Genomic DNA, 18,558 nt, shown 5'->3' with positions numbered 1-18,558 from the left:
AAGGGGAATGTGCATCCTGTAGTGTGTTTTCCCAGTTGCCAAAAGGGACATTTCTTTCACACAGACTTGCACACACACCTGCCATTTTTAGGCTTCAAACCCCTACCTGACTATGTTATGACACTTGAGACAGACGCATTAGCGGAGCGCGCTATTCGCATTACTGAGATGTTTTCCTTCTCCTGCTATACTTATAGGGTGCTGACATCATCAGTGTTTAGAAAGGGGAATGTGCATCCTGTATTGTGTTTTCCCAGTTGCCAAAAGGGACATTTCCCTCACACAGACTTGCACACACACCAACACCACTCGCACACACTGAGCATTTGCAGGATTCAAACCCCTACTTAATTATATTATGACACTTGACACAGATGCATTAGCAGAGCGCGCTATTCGCATGACTGGGAGGTTTCCCTTCTCCTGCTGAACTTATAGGGTGCTGACATCATCAGTGTTTAGAAAGGGGAATGTGCATCCTGTATTGTGTTTTCCCAGTTGCCAAAAGGGGGATTTCCCTCACACAGACCAACCCCAATCACACACACAGAACATTTGCAGGATTCAAACCCCTACCTAACTATGTTATGACACTTGAGACAGACGCATTAGTGAAGCACGCTATTCGCATTACTGGGAGGTTTCTCTTCTCCTGCTGTACTTATAGGGTGCTGACATCATCAGTGTTTAGAAAGGGGAATGTGCATCCTGTGGGGAGGCAGACGCCAAGCACACTCTGGCTAAGCTGTCATTCCCTAGGGCAAACAGCCTAGTGTTGACCTCTACACCCATATGTTTAATTGTCAAATGCACATTATTTGTTGCTGATAGACTGTTTGCAGGTCTTTATTGCCATAGCATTCCCTGTTTGTATGAACAACTTGTGTATCTGTGGAAGATGTTTGCATATGGGAGGGATCCACTATATCACGTATGTTTCTGTAGTCATTTAACTGTGTGCACTGGGCAGATTGCTGTAATGTGGTTGGTTCCTGGAATAACACGTACAAATACCAGATATGTGTGGCCAACTGCTAAACTGAGATTTGGCCTAAGTGTGTGAGCATGCCCAGTTCAGCCTTCCCATGGCATGCTGTCTGACATATGTCTCATTTATCAAAGTGTGTGAGCATGCCCAGTGTGAGCTTTCCATATCTTGAACTCTGCAGCCCACCACATTTGTGGATGAATGTGAACTTCAACAAATATCTCCCGTTTATGGTTGTGTGTTGTGTGTCATGTTGTGTAGTTACTGTCCAATTGCTTTGTGTGTGAACACAACAGGGATTATACTGTGCCTGCAGGGTTTGCATGGGATACTTTTCATGCAGTTGTCAACATCCTTTCCCACTGATCTAACACTGTAGTACTGTATAGTGTACTGGTTCAGTACTTTGACTGTGGTGGACAGTATCCTAGGCTTTAGTCCTATCACTGCTTTACATTTCCATAGTGAGCACAACAGCCTGGTTAGGGGCCAGTTGTGCACATCTGACCATGTTGCATTATGTTCAGATATGAACTACTTAAACCAGGCTTGTCCAACATTGGTAGTGTATTCCACAACATAGGTGTACATTTGCAAACACTAGCGATGTTCCCTAGGCCATCTCTAATGCTAGTCAGAGAGTGTGTTTGTCCTTCGACACACATTGTAAGTGGAGTTTGCCATGACATATGTCAGGGTTAGTATACTGTGCCTCTGTCTACCTGTGACATAACAGTGATACCCAGGGTAAAGCTACAATCTCCCATCCACTCATCAAGATTCCTCTTGAGGAGAATCGATGAGTGACTCTATGGATAGCCTGTACTGGGAGTTTACTCATGGGTGGGGATGGCTTCTGTGTTATGGATCATGCAGTACAGCTTGTCCTATGTAAGTCAGTGCTGGGGTTCAGGTCTCTCATGTGCATAGCTCACTGCCATTCAGATTGTACAAGGTGCAGCATGTTTATTGATACCAGCTTGGACATGGCTTTATACATCAGGCACAGCTTGCCTCTGGGTGGGCAGTATGCCAGTGTGTGTAGCTGCAGTTTGTTTAATCAGGCAACACATGGCATCTGTGCAAGCTCTTTGATACTCCTGGTGAGGTACTGTTGGGGACTTTACAGTTGATGGAGGTGTCTGCTGAGGTACATCCCACAGGGGCTATTGTAGTCAATTGTAACGCTGATGAAGGATGACTGCAGAGCCACAATGACCTCCCCTTATCTAGATCTGACAACCTTCATGATTAGGTGGGTATATGGTATGTTTCTGTGAACACTACAGCCACATGTTTGTCCAATGCAGGATATCTATCACCTTGTGTCCCCAGGTCTCTCATTACATGTTAAGTACGTAATGGGTTAACACCTATGTGGTAATTGGTGGGCACTTACTGTATATCCATGGGGGTTGACTATACACTTTTCTGCAATTAGCTTGCTGACATGGCTATGGCACCAGTTGTCTGTTTCTATGTGGCCCTTTTGTGGGATGCTTGTGTCAGCTGGAGGGTCATATATGGTGAGCAGTTTGTAGTCCTCTGCAAACATGTTCAGACACAGTCCTTCCATGTTGGCCTGTACCTATGGGACATATATACCAGATGAGGGAGATCCCAGGACCAAGCCTTGTGGGATGCCAGTTATATCTGGTTTGTAGTCTGACATGGCTGCAGCATGTCTGACTATGTCTATTCTGTCCTTGGTCTGGTTTGCAACCCCTCTACTGACATAGGGGTTTATATTTAAGCTGGTGAGCATATCTATAATGAACACGTAGGGTATTGTATAGAAGCCTTTGCAAGGTCCAGCTACGCTGTGTGGACCACATTGCCCTCATCAATGACCTTAATGACTGTTTCAAATGAGTCAAACATGTTTAGGGGCAGGATCTGCACTTAAGAAAGCCACACTGGGTAGGGTCCGGTGTCAGTAGGTCCCCAATATCTTTATGTCTGCGGTACATGCTGATCCTTTCCATAGCTGTGCAGACCGAGCTTCTCAGGATTCTGGGGTGGTAGTTTTCAGTATCCATTCAGGCAACACCTTTGTTGAGAAGGACCACAGTTGTTGTACACTGCTCTTTGGGTACATATCCTGTGGTAAGGCTGACATTGAGCAGTAGTGTGATTTGGCATTCCATTAATTGTGGAGTCCATGTTGGACTCAGCCCAGGACACCATCTCATACCATTGCTGCTGTGTGTTTTGCTTTGTAGATGCTGGCTGTTACCTCAGCATCTGCAATGTCAGGGGGCCAGCAGTCTGCTGGGATAGATAGTTTGCATTCTAGGGGAAGGGGGGGGGGTTTGCACTGCACCTGTCAGGATGTATGTTGGCAATATGTGTGTGTGTTTGGTATGTTGTTTGTGATATTTGTGTGATTCAGAGCATATCTGTGAATTCCCAACACAGTTCCTACCATCAGTTGTGGAAGCCTTGGGATTATCCTTAGTGTCCTGTACAATTTGTATCTTCATAGGTTCATAGGTTCATACTAGGCTATCCACCCTAGGGCATTTGTTAGCCTAGCCAGAGTGTGTGTGGCTTTCGCCACCCCTTGCTATGTGATTATTATGGCCATTTATGATTTGCTTTGCTGTGCCTCTGTCTGGACGTGACACAGTGAAGATCCCCAGTGTAACTCTACGATCATCCATCCACTTGGCAAGATTCCTGTTGAAGAGTGTCAGTGAGGGGCTCTGCTTAACATGGAGTGGGATTCTGTTCCAGGGTGTGGGGAGCCTCTGGGTTATGTATCTGTCCCTCCAGCACATCCTATTTCATTATGTGTTGAGGTTGACATCTCTCACTCTCACATCTCCGATGGCTTTGAGTTTTCTGGGGTGGAGCATGTCCATTACTCCTGTGTTGGACATGGCCTTGTACAACAGGCATGCAATGCCTCTGTGTAGGCAGTATGTGACTGCATTCAGCTGGGGTGTCTACAGCCAGGCAGCATATGACATATATTTGAGACCCTTTATCCTCTTGGTGAGGTACCTTTGAGGTCTTTCTAACTGCTGCAGGTGTCAGGTAAGGTACATCCCATATGAGGCATTGTACTAGATTATGGGTGTGATAAGAGAACAGTATAGGGGCACAATGACCTCTGTTGACGTAGATGTGAATCCTTTCATGATACGGTGTCCAATGTAGACAGTCTTACTAGCCACATTGGCAATGTGAGTGTCACATAACAGGTTACTATCCACTTGTGTCCCTAGGTCCCTGATTACTCCTTCCATACATAATGGTTTACCACCTATGTGGTAATTTGTGAGTACCTTGTTTGGTATTTGGTGGGACATTCATACTGTCCAGTGTCTTCAGGATGGCTGGGTGGGGTTCCTGTGTGTGAGGGTGTGGTCTGTAGCATGCTACAGACTGTACAGCAGTCTTGCCTATGGTTAGTTGCACATGGGTGGACTCCAATGCCTTGTGCATTGTCAGTTACCTGGACGTATGGCTGTCTGTGCTGAATATGGATACTCACCCTCCATTTATGTTTTGTTCCAGGTTTTGGGGCCATGACGCATGATATGTGGTATAACCTGGTAGTGCTGGTGTGCTGTCAGGAGGCTTGTAGCATGTTTCTGTCACTGCACAGACATCAATGTTCTCCATACTGGGGATGGCCTCGGGAGCATGCATATTGGGGTTTACACATCTGGCATTGGTCAGCATTACCCTTATGTTTCTTTCCACTTATGTTTTGTAGGGTGGTGGGTTAGCCTTTTCAGCCTTGCCTATGAAAGGCACTATGGAGGTGGCAAAAGCCTTATCCAATATCCAGATGCCCAGGGGTAACAGGTGCAAGCCATCCCTGGAACAGCTGTGTGGCTTGTCAAGCATGACATCCCAAGCAGACAGACATTGGATCCCCTTGGAATGACACCAGTAATTGTGCCACTTGTTATAACTGATCATTCCATGTTTGTACTGTGGCATCATTCTTGGTGAGGGTAGGATGCTGCAAATGGTCAGTGTCATACCGGCCTGGACTACATAATCAGAGAGCTCATCTATGTCTCTTTTCATGTAGTCCGGGGAGGTACATTGCAGGTCATTCACACCAGCATGGACTATGACTGCATCATATTTCTACTTGCTTTGGGGTGACCTGCATACTTGTGTTATGTGGCATATTGTGGCAGCCTACAGGCAGCTTACTGTACCCTTTCCCTTGTTCAGTCTGGTGTGCGGGACAGCAGTGTGTCTTGCTATGGAGTCACCTATTACAACTGTATCAGGCATGTTGTTTCTCCTTCTGGCCTGTGACTGTTTGGCACACCAGCTTTGTGTACTATGTGTTGCATGTGCTATGTTTGGAGGTTGTTTGATTGGGTGTCTGCTTTGGAGGCCTCTGTTGGTGTGGTGTGTTTGTAATTCGGGCCTCTGGGAATGTTTTTCTGTGTTTATGTCTTTGATTTGCAGTTGTGATAGGTCTATGTGGGACTGGGTTTGTGGTGTGTGTGGTTACCTTCTCCTCCTGACTAGTTTTGGGAGTACTGAGTTGAGGGAGCTCAGCCTCCAGTTTGGATAGATGGTTGCATCTCTCACATATATTTGTATTTCTTGGGGAGTTGGGGTTGTCTGTGTACTTGGGGCAGGTGTAACATTGCCTCAAGATTCACAGATTCAACTTGTTGTGGCTGGCCTTAGTGGATTGTATGTGTGGACATATTTTATTGCCATACTACTGATCAGTGATTACTTCATTTTTTATGTTTGCTCTATCATGTAGTAGCTTCCTCATTCTCTTGCATGGTTTGGTTATGACTGGTGTCCACCATGCCAGATGCCTGTGTGTATGGCATTGTGTCTTGTTTTAATTTAGGATTGCATAATCCAAGCATTCCTGGCAGTGTTCATGGAATGGCTGTATTACAGGTTCTGAGGTGTGGCCCATAGTTTGCACCTGCACAGGACCTTTAATGGATTCCACATCAGTTTGGAGGAGTGCAAATATTGCTTTACACATGTTTTTCACTGTGGTTTTCTGGCCAGGGACTGTGGTCAGGATTTGTATATCCAGTGTGATTACTCTATGGTCTGGTTTTACCAGTGAGCAATACACTTCTCGTCTTGCCATCCAGTACCCATGTTGCTGATTATCACATCCAGTATGCTTACCCCTCTTGTGGGTGTGGTACGTTGTTCCTGGGCATTTTGGTTTATGGATTCTATGAACTTTTGTCCTGCAGTGTTGGGGCTAGTATAATGCTCCCAGTCTACGTCTGGGTATTTTCAGTCACCCAATATAATGTGGTTTGGAGGACTTGATATATTCATGTATTCCAGCATAGGTCAGGTGCAGTTCCTGGTGTTCGGACGGTAGTTTGTAGCAGGCTATAAACTGGGGGGCAGTTTTAGCCACTGTTACTTGACCATGGCTAGTCCATGCTGCTTCTTGTTGTGGTACCAACATGGGGTTGTGGTTATCCTTGACAATTATTGCTAGTCACTCTGCTTTTGTAGCTTGTTCCATGTTTTGAGGCTGTACAGCACAGTATGAGGTGTAACCTGGTAGTGTTAGGGTGTTGTTGTGAGCCTTGACCCAGTTTTCTGTTACAGCACAGATATCAACATTCTGCATACTGGGTGAGTTTAGACTGCATGCATCTTGCTGTTTCGACTTCTGGCATTGGGTAGCATTACATCTAGGTTCTTATCCCTTCTGATACCTATGGAGGTAGGTTTGTGTTTTGAGCCTTACCTATTCAGGGCATGCTGTGGGTAACAACAGCCTTTGCCAGTATCCATACGGCCTGCACTGATAGGTGCACGCCAGTCCTAGCAGGTGGAGCATCATGTCATGCTCAGCATGTCATCCCAGGCTGGCACACATTGGATCCCCTTTGACTAACTGCGATACTTCAGCCAATTATTGCACTTGATCATCTCATTGTCATATTGTGGCATGATGCTTGGTGAGGGTAGGATGTTAGTCAGGGTCCTCAGGTGTGCATATAGTACATGGTGTTACATTACTTAACACATGGCATTCATGCCTCAGGTGGTGCTGCAGGGCTACCTCTGTTGGATGCACATATTACACTCCCCGAACATGTTTGTGAGCAGGTCATGTCATTTTAGGCATCCCTGTTATTATTTGAGTGAGTCAGAGGGGGTATCATTCCCAGGGTTCCTACTGAGCCAGTGTATGTGCTATGCATTGCCTCTTTGCCAAGGCCAGGGCATACTGGGCACGCCTCCTTCTGCCTACTGGGGCAGGCTCAGGTTGTTCCTCCTCCGAGTCATGCTCTGCCTGTGATGGCCTTGGCAATGGTGGGGGGCTGTTTGGCCCAGCCCTATGCTGGTCCTGCTGCAGCTGTTTTCGCAAGATCATATTATGTAGCATAGCACATACCATGACAATTTGGGTACATGTAGTTGGTGTGTACTGCAAGACTCCACCACCACCAGATGTGTCCAGACACCGGAACCGTGACTTGAGCAGCCCAAACACACGCTCTATTACATTACGTGTTTGTGCGTGTGCCTCATTATGGCGTTCCTGTTCAGGTGTGTGTGCGTTTCTGATGGGTGTCATCAGCCACGGCTCCAGTGCATAACCTGCATCCCCCACTAGGTGTCTGTGTGGGATGTCCCCATTGGCAAATGTCTGGTACAGCTGCGTCAAATGCCAGATGTGGGAATCATGGTAGCTCCCAGGGCAGCCAGCACACACATTCATTATTATCACACATGACCTGGCAGTTGATGGAGGGGAAGCCCTTGCGGTTAATGTAGGCCCTACCCCGCTCACAGGCTGGTGCTTTGATGCATATGTGCGTGCAGTCTATTGCACCCACTACCTCAGGGTATTCCGCTATTTGCTGGAAGAGACGCATATTGCTGGCCAAAACCTTATGGGCATTGGGGAAATATACATAATCACCGACATGTGCTGACATGGCATCCAGGAACTGGTGCAGTACCCTGGAGGCTGATGCCTGTGATATCCCCATCATATTACCAGTTGGTCTCTGGAAGGTACCTGTTGCTAGTGTTCTTAGGCCAACACATACCTTGGTTTCCACTGGGAAGGGTTCCCCTCTGTTGGTTCTGTGTGTGAGGCGTGGCCTGCACAGCTCCACTATTTGCTGCAGGAGGTCTCTGTCCACTCTATAGCACTCTACTATCTCCAGCTCTTGTAACCCATGGTAGGTGACCCTGGGCCTGTACATTCTTCTCCGTCTCCTCACTGTGGGTTGTCTGGCACCATCTGCATTGTCACCACCCTCAGCAAGTCACCTATGTCTCATTATGACAGCTATGGCAGCCCCTAACATTTCTGCTCTGAGTTCAGCTTTTTCAGTTTTCACTTCTAATAGCTTACTCCTGTCTTGCAGTGTCTCTTGAGAGAAACATCTTGCCCTGCTGTTTGCAGATTTTTAAGTGTTGGGCTGAGCTACTATTCTGCCTGTGTAATTGCCTGCTTCTAATTGTTTTCACCTGCTAGCTCCAGCAGTATTCCCTGCTAGCTTCCTACTAATTCTGTTGCTTCCTTTTTCCTTTCTGTTTCCTCAGGGGGGAGCAGTGTGTATACCAGCAGAAACACGCTCACAGTGGCTTATACGCGTGCACACATGCTTACACAGTTCAGAATCTGCTTATTCGGGTTAAAACGCGCGCACACCAGCTCAAACAGTGTTACAGGTCTGACAACAGGCTTCTACATGCTAAGTCTGCCCTACATGCGCCCACACCCACGCAAACAGTGTTAAATATCTACCAACACGCTCCCACATGCTCAGTCTGCCTTACACACGTGCACACTGTCTTACTCGCGCTTCATGGCACACACACGTGCGCATGCACGCCCAGCAAGAAACTTTGGTGTAGGCAACAGTGTACACCTTCCATTTCTTGACTTTCCCATGCTAATGTTGTGGCACTCCTCTTTCCATGATATGTGTCTGACATCTGTCATGTAACTTTGACCTCCAATGAACTGCATTTCTTTCTGCCATTCCCCCCTGTGATGTCACCTATCTCCTACTCTGTTCCTCCCCCTTCTGTAACTCTTGCACTACTCAGAATGTGCTCATTTGCTATGTGACAGTGGAATTCAGTATCCTAACACTCATTTGCATCATATTGCCTACTAATGCTTAGTTACATGTCTTAGACTCAGCTTCCCCCCTTAGCAACCACTAAACGGTGGCCATGTTGTTTTTGGTCTGCTGGTCCCTGCATTGTAAATCCATGTATTGCATAAAACCCACATTTGTGGGTTTATAACCTTCATTTTTATGTTTTATACAGCGCAGCCAGTTTGCGCGGGGCTGCGCTGGGTTTAAACATCGGCAATCGCCAAAAAAAAAAATTATATTTTTATTACTTTTGCATCAGGTTACCTTGCCAATGGCCACATATTTGGCCATTGGCATGCTGCCTGACACATATGCACCCTTTATTTGGAGCTGACATGGCTCCATTGTGGTTTTTGCAGAAACTTACTCAGTTGTCAACTGAGTACATTTCTGCAGCTAAAACAGCTCTTACATGGGCTGTTTTGGGCTTCCTGGATCGCTAATCAACCTCATTTGCATGCTATTTGGCTGCAAGTGAGGTGATTAGCTTATCCTCGCCCACTCCGTGTAAGAGACGTTTTAGCTGGTCTCTTACACGGACTTTGTGCTGTTCCTGGATCGCAAAGGCTGCATGGAGTCTTACACTACTCTTAGACTCCATGCAAGCCTTCGTGAATCCTGCCCTATGTTTAATTTGTTTGTCCAGCTTGTTTATTTCAGTTTTCAAAGTCATAGTTCAACCTCTTTTCCATTTCTTATATTTTTTATCTCTCACCTTAATCAAGTTTCTTGCTCTTATGAAAATATATCCTCCTAAAGTTGTGTGCCTAGATCCTGATGTTAAGCATCTTTTTTGATTTTTTTTTACATTCAAACAAATTCTCTTTCAAAACTTTCCACATTCCTTCTGGAGTTTTTCCACTGAACCCATTGCTCCAATTAGTTTTCATAGTAATGGTTTTGCTTCCATATAGTAAGTTATTAATCTTCTGTGTATCGGTTTAGATTTCAGTTTGGAAGAATTGTCTAGCAACAAATTAACCTTTATATAACCCCATGATCACTGTACAACAATGGTGGCAAAACCTAACATGAAATAACAGTATTTTTTTAGGAACACAAATGTCTACTATGTTGGGTTCCCTGGTATTTTTTTTTTTAAATCTGATACAATTGTTATTCCTGAACATACATTCTAAATAATTTCAAAAACAAACTGTTGAAGAGAAAAAAACCAATATACAAATAGGACAGGGTATCCAGAAAAGCGCTAGTCCACTGGTTCGATGTTGTTGTCTTAACGCAACTTTTATTCAAAAACAAGAAATGTTTTCGCTACCACCACTGTAGTAGCTTCCTCAGAGTACAACATGTAACATTAAAAAATTTTTAATTTAAGTATAGAAAGGTGCCAAATTACAAGTCGAGTGTGTCAATTCCTAAAAGGTATAGCAGCAATTAAATAAAATTGGCGCTGATGATTGCACTAAGTTGTATACATTCAAGCAGCTAGTCCCAGTCTGGTAGCTTCCAAGTAAAACGTGGAATTAGCAACAATAAATTATATAAAATCAAATGACAATAAACATCCATAAACTCACAACAAAGGGAATTAGCTGCCATTGTGCTTCCCAAGTAATAAAACGTACTAAATTCCATACCGCTAGGGAATGCCTAAGCAGAAAGTTTAAAATGTTATTCACACACCTCCTAATATAAACTAGTCTTTCCTTCATTAAACTAGTGTAGGAACATTTCTGTAAATTTAAAAGGCATCCTTATTACAAAAAAGGAGGATTCCCAGGTGTTTTAATTTTCATAAATCGTATTAGTAAAAAATTCTACTATGAAGTCAGTAGACCCACCTACGAGTTGATGACTTCTAGTGAAAAAATCTACTTTTCAAGACAAGTAAGGTATTAAAACTTAATATGTGTGTTAAACAAGCCTTTGTAGAAGCAGTAGACTAGTATACTGCTTACTCTGATTGCAGCGAGTAGAACAAGAAAAAGATTGTATTGAACTTGGACTCGGCAAAAAAACAAGCCTGTGCATAAATAAACATGCTGAGAGTACAGTAGTCATACTGTTCCTGTTTGCAGCTGGGTCTTAAAGTCTGAGAGCCACTATCTGGCAGTGGACTAAGATGTGCTTACTGCCCAAAATTACATCTAGCCTGTAACTGAACAGTGAATCAGTGAAAAATACCCCATACAATATGCACTAAACTAAGGTGTATGATAGGCCTACTGTAAAAATGTTAAGGATGTTGAATTGTGTTGAAATTGGAGTGAGGATGTAAAACACCAACCCATGCCTTGATGAAGATATTGAATCAGTATGATATATGTAGTCACTAAGGAAGTGTTTTATGTACTGATGTCAGGGATATAAGCGAGTTGATGAAAAATTAAACCAAAGGGTAATCATTGATATTATGGTGTATTGTGAAGGCAAGGAAAGAAACCAGGTCATAGTTTCCCCAAAGTCATAGTTCAACCTCTTTTCCATTTCTTATATTTTTTATCTCTCACCTTAATCAAGTTTCTTGCTCTTATGAAAATATAACCTCCTAAAGTTGTGTGCCTAGATCCTGATGTTAAGCATCTTTTTTGATTTTTTTTTACATTCAAACAAATTCTCTTTCAAAACTTTCCACATTCCTTCTGGAGTTGTTCCACTAAACCCATTGCTCCAATTAGTTTTCATAGTAATGGTTTTGCTTCCATATAGTAAGTTATTAATCTTCTGTGTATCGGTTTAGATTTCAGTTTGGAAGAATTATCTAGCAACAAATTAACCTTTATATAACCCCATGATCACTGTACAACAATGGTGGCAAAACCTAACATGAAATAACAGTATTTTTTTAGGAACACAAATGTCTACTATGTTGGGTTCCCTGGTATTTTTTTTTTTAAATCTGATACAATTGTTATTCCTGAACATACATTCTAAATAATTTCCTTACTGATGTTGTTGAATCAACATTATTCCAGTCTATCTGGTAAAATTATGTCTCCAGCCACTATTATTCTTCCTTTCTTTCATGCAAGAAATGTATGAATTCCTCTAGGTTATCATCACTTGACTTTCGTGGTCTATACTTTTCAAAAATTGTTGTATGTTCCAGGTTGTCTTTGTTGTAACAGTTACACAGTCTGCAGTATTGATGTTATCACTGAACATGTAATAAAATTAGGACTCTTAAATCCCTAGCATAACACATCCTCCTGATATTTTGTTAGAATGTCTGTTACAGTAAAAACATGTATACCTTGACAGAACTAGCTTCCAGTCTTTGTTCTTCAACCAAGTTTCATAAACAATAACAATATCAATCATGTGGGAATGTAGCAAATGTTCTGGTAAAAATATTATTAATGCTCCTTGCATTAACAACCAGAGATGCATCAAATCTTGTTATCTGTGAACTGTTACATTTCTGACCTGGCAAAATTCCTGTATTGTGTTTGTCAAATATTGCAAAATATCAACTCCAAAAAATTCTCTGCCCTGATCTTGAAATGTGCATGCCATCCTGCCTAAACATGTGCGCTGAAAATGAGGCTGGGATGCTCCACACGTTTGCTATTTTTTTTAAATGCGACATTTTATATGTAGGAATTTATCCCCAAAAATGTTCATTCACAGTGACCTGATTCTAATCTATATATGTGATTTGTGAAAAATGCATCCTAACACCTGCACAAACAAGGCTATGTAAATTTTTTACTTACAGTCAGGGAGTCCTTGTGAATGAGATAATGTGCATCAAAATGAAAAAAAGCAGATCTATATTTTTTAACATTAAGGTGTTCCAAGGCCTTTCTCACATCCTCAATTTTTGCTCCTGGCAAACATAACATGATTCAATGTTCTTTATCTTCTCTGCAAATGTAAGTATCAGTTCCTCCAATAACTGAATATCCAATTACAAGAATATCTTTTCTGGTCAGATCTGAAGAATCTTCATTTTCTAGTTCAGTAATATCTATTCTATCAATTGTTATAAAGGAATGATCTTTATCACCACTTGTCTTATTTATCCAAACCTGTTGTTCTATCAACTTTCTAAGTTTATAAGAGCAATATTTAAAATCTGTCCCTACTATTGGACCTTTGATCCCCCCATTATTTTTGGCTTTGTCCATATTTCTTGTCCTAAGAGGATGAGAGGTATGAAGTACAATATCTGTCCTGAGCTATTATTGATGTAACTTGGTTCCTTTATTTCAGATGACATATCATATATGAACATAGGTAAGTATACAAAACAGAATAATTAAAATGAGAGGGACAAGACAGGATGTAGATTTGAAAGTAATCTGCTGTACTGCCAAGTGTAGAGGTGTCATTCTTTAAATAATGCTGGCTTTCTAATTTGAATTAATTGGTTAATTAGATTATTACTGTTTGAATTTTATATATAAACTGACATTTTTAAGCATGGTTTTATTCTGAAGAAGTCCTTCTGGATGAAAGAGCTAAAATAAAACCAGGTGTGATTTTTTTTCGACTGATGTTTGTCTACCAGTGGATGCTTTTTATTTTTTTATTCTTGAAATCTCTTAATAATCTACTCAAACCAGGGCATTCCCCCACACCATCTCCTCAAAATCATAACTCAGAGTCAACAACTAACCAGTTCAATACTCACTTCATTCAAACTGTCTTCAAGCAACTTAAAAGCAACCCATTAAGCCTTACTCTTCCTTCAGTTCATGAAACACAGAACACAATATTCTCCTTCCAACCAGCACTCACATCTTCTATCAAAAGACAGTTATAAAAATCTTTAGCTGCTGATGACCTACTTTTAGCATAACTTGCCATGATAGCAAATGCACTGGCATATCCCATTTCCATTCTCATTAATCGGTCCTTAAAATATAATGCCTAACATCTGGAAATTATCGTACATTATTCCTTTACATAAAGATAGTACTGCCACTGATTTTTCTAACTATCGACCAATAATCATTCCTTCCTCACTGGCCAAATTCCTTGAAAGACATAGACACACTTAAATTATGAATTATCTTAACTGTAACAATTTCAGCACTACACAATATGACTTTAGACCAAAATATATCACTACAACTGCACTTTTTTACATTATCAACAATGTCAACAAGGAAAGGAATATAGGCCAATATGTTTCATCCATTTCACTAGTCTTATCTAAAGCTTTCATCATTATTCCACATCAACAATTACTTAATGAACTCTCCACACTTCACCTCTGTCAAGCCACAATAGCCTGGTTTTATAACTGCCTCACTGACAGACAACAAGCAGACAAGTAGCAAAAATCCTACTCAAGCTTCCTTCTAGTAACTATAGGAGTACCACAGGGTGACATAATTGGTCCTTTATTATTCAATATCTATACCATCTTTTTACACAAGGCTTCCAAAAATGCTATGATTATTCAATATGCAGATGATTCCACTCTTTTCTATTCTGCCCCTGCCCTCTCATTATCACAATAAAATTACATAATAGTCTTTCTTCTCTATTGAAACTCTGCTATCTAGCTCTCAGCTTCTTCTGTCACTTAGAACAAAATTTATGCTCTTCACACCTAAAATTATATCTGAACTTAAACAATCCTTTACCATCACCTAGTGACAACACATCACTAGATGTATCCAAAACTAAAAGGTTAGGTGTTATAATAGATGATAACCGACCACCATATATCTCATTTAATTAAAAACACACAAAAAAATCAGGAGATTATATAGAACCAAATATTATCTTACAAATAATTCAACAAAAAAATTATCAATAATTTTCCTTCTACCTTCACTACTATATACTTCCCCCATACTTGCTAACCTTAAATCTAAACTATTATCAACTCTAAGTTCACATTATAATAAAATCTCAAAATTTGCTGAAAAAATTCCATCTTTTTATCAACATCGTCATGCACAAAAAAATTTAAACGGCTAGAACTGTTAAATCCCTTAACTTGTTCCCAGCTAGTCACATTTCATACTTTACTTCATCAACCTAACAACTGTCCAGCACTTCTAAACACTTTATCAAACTGCTCGGAACTAATACTAATCTAGTCCAGTTTTCAATCACTCCCTTTAACTACCAAATCTAAAAACTCAGCAGGAGGATCACTCTATTCTAACTATGTCACAAAATTATGGAATGCAGTCCCTCTCCATTTAAAACTTACCTCTAAACTGGCTTGTTTTAAATTTCATCTTAAAGAACATCTGTCCCAAACTTGTCTCTGCTCTTGTCACCAGTAACTTACTTGCAATGTGTTTTTCTCTAGACCCACTCCACTACCTTCTTTCACAACTTCCTTTTCTCTCTTTTTCTTTTGTTTTGATTCTCCTTAACACATACCTGATAACCAATTATCTGCCCTCCACAAAACCTCTGTACATACTATCATAACTTTTTTCTGTATTGCTTTAATATTAACCATTTCCATAAAACTGTTTTCTGCACCACCTGGATGCTATAAAATCTCTATATGCAATGTTTTATATCCACAGAGATGTAGTTGCTTGTTTTTTTTCCCTCTGTCAATACTTGCATGTTGTATCACCTTATTACCTCTCAACTGTACAGATTTTAGCACAATGTCCATATTTTTGCCTCATATTTTTGGTCTGTTCATCATAAAATTTGTGGTTTTCTAGCAAACCACTGAGGATTGAAGTCACTAAATAATGACATACATTTGAGTTTCAGACTTCATATTCTCAAGAAAATGCATGCTAACACAAACCCTATTATACTAACAACTTTCTAAAATTTTAAGAGCAATATTTAAAATGGGTCCCTATTTTTGGGCCTTTGTCCTCCCATTATTTTAGGCTTTGTCCATATTTATTGCACTAGGGGGTTGAGAGGTATGATCGCATTTAATATGTGTATATCTTTTCTCTGTATTCCTATGAAAATCTATGAATAGTTGTACATTTTTTAAAATGTTATCTCTATGTTGGAGCATTTCTCTCTGGGCGTTAGCTGAAATGGCATATGCTAGTCATCCCAATAGGACTATCCCAGTAAACAAATGCTAAATGAAAAAAAAACAAAATAAATAAATAGAAACAACTTGAATGTGTGCCAACTATTAGATTATCTTATATTAGTCAGATGTTTATTCCGTGTTACTGCCACCATGATAGGGCTAAATCTTTTATAAGTTGGTACTGTATTTGACAGTTGTTTAAATTAGGTTATAGTTCTGGGCTAGAAGAATAGGCAAAATGACTTGCAGATCAAACGTGCCACTTAGTACTTCATTCCTGTGGCCTTTATATACTAACATTAATTTCACACAACATAGTCTGTAGTATACAAAGTATAAGTTTAGATGGACTGAAATACTTCTTAATCCTCTTGAGTCTGTAGATGCTGTGGGTCATTTATATGAAAAATATCATACAATATTCAATTTGAGATCTTTTTAGTTATTTGTATATAGGAAACATTACCTTAAGCTGTCACAAGGAAGTAGTGTGAACAGTATTTTTGGGTCTATATTAGATCAGCGAACGCTTAAAAAAGCGAACATTGATTGATTGAACTTATGTAAGCGAATGTTTAAAATATCGAAGCAACAGAAATGCAAATTGTTTCCTAGGGAAGGAATTCGGTTGTCTGTTTCTGTTGCTTCGGTATTTTCAGTGCTGTGGTGGAAAGTTACAGGTCGGATTCAGGTAAGTGTGCGATTGTGTGGATGTGAGTGTTAGGGCGGGTTAGGTGAGTTAGGGTTAGGGCGCAGGTTAGGTATGTGTGCGATTGTGTGGATGTGAGGGTTAGGGCAGGTTAGGTGAGTTAGGATTAGGGAGCAGGTGAGGTAAGTGTGTAATAGTGACGGACATTAGAGTTAGGGTTTGGGTTAAGGTAAGTGGATAGTTAGTGGTGTGTGTATAGTTTAGTGTAGTGTTAGGTGTCAGATTTTAGGTGTATGCGTGTGGATTGCTGTTTGTTTAGTGTGCTTGTGTTGTGTGTATGCATTTTGGATCAGCAATTTTTTTCCCTAGGAAAAAAATCACTGATCTGACAGTTCAAGATTGCAAGCTTTCGCTTACGTAAGTTTGATCAATCAGCATTCACTTTTTTAAGTGTTCGCTGATCTAATATAGACCCGTATTTTTATGGTATGATGATATTTGTAAATAATTTAAATAGCAATAACCCCAAAGTTTAGTTTATCTACAATGAATTGCAGATCTTTAAAATGAGATGTTTCAGATATTTGTTGATACTCCCCAAGTACATAACCATACACATTTTCTTATCACTTTATGATTGTTAGTTGGTTAGATATGCAAAATGGCCATTAACGTCTAGAGTTTGGGCTAATCCTTAATATGGGTGATTATTATTGCACTCCTGGTGTCATCTGCAAATTTCCCCTTCTCATGACTGACCAGTAATAGCCATTGTTGGCATAAAGATACTGAACAAAAAGGGACTAAGGACTGAGCCCTGAGGTACACTTCTTATGATTACATAGGAAAGTGAAGTAGAGTCCCTGATTTTGACATATGACTGTCCATCTAATTCTTGATCCACAGAATGATGCAAAAATTGGCACAAAGAGAGATAAAAAATTTTAAAATGTTTTCATAAGGTATTTTATCAAATGCCTTGACCATGTCAGAGAGATAATGTTGACTGGAATGCTGCTAATTGAACACTAGACTCTAGAAATTTATTAAATTTGAAATGCACAAATGACCACATGTTACTCCATGCTGGCCTATGTAAGCCTCTAGTAATATGTTAGCTAATATTGCTTTCAGTATTGAATATTATTATAACATATACTCAATATCTAAGTGAGGCTGAAAGGTCTGTAGTTATTAGGAATAGTAGCATCACCAATTTTGTAAACTGTGAGAGTGGCCATTTGCCATCTATCATGGACGTGACTAATTTGTAAATTCAGTTGAAAAAAGATGTACCAGCTTTACAGATCTAATTCCTAATGTGACTCAAAATAACCATTAGATCCACCAGGATTTGTGACTCATTCAAATCATATTATTGTGCACTCATGATACCAGTTAACTACTATGTTCTCATCAGAAGAGCTGAAATATATATGTCTAAAATTATAATAGCAAACATGTTCACTTTTCCATCCTCTTTTACTAGACTGTTGCCATTTGTAATGGCTGTATTATCGGAAAAAAATATCAGGGAAACATCTGTTGTATTTAAATAAGGCTTTTTATTGCCAGTTGCTTAGCTTGCTAGTTTATATTTATAACTTGCCCTAGCTTTCAATGACTTTAGATCTTAAAGTAGCATTAGACTTTGTATACTCTGCCTTCTTTACAGTTTTTTCGACATTTTCAGTAAGTAGCTTAGTTCCACACCTTTTCTGGTTTATTAAAAAAGCACTCTTCTTTACTGCTGATAGTCAACACTAACTCAATTACAATATTTACAACTTCGTAATGAAACGCAGTGAAAAGTAGTTCCATGCAGTTTCATGTACACATTACTATAATGTCTTTACTGTAATAG

The sequence above is a fragment of the Protopterus annectens genome, chromosome 6.part0, assembly GCF_019279795.1.
Source record: "Protopterus annectens isolate FY-2018-M chromosome 6.part0, PAN1.0, whole genome shotgun sequence".
In the NCBI taxonomy this organism is placed as follows: domain Eukaryota; kingdom Metazoa; phylum Chordata; order Ceratodontiformes; family Protopteridae; genus Protopterus; species Protopterus annectens.
This window is presented reverse-complemented; position numbering follows the sequence as displayed.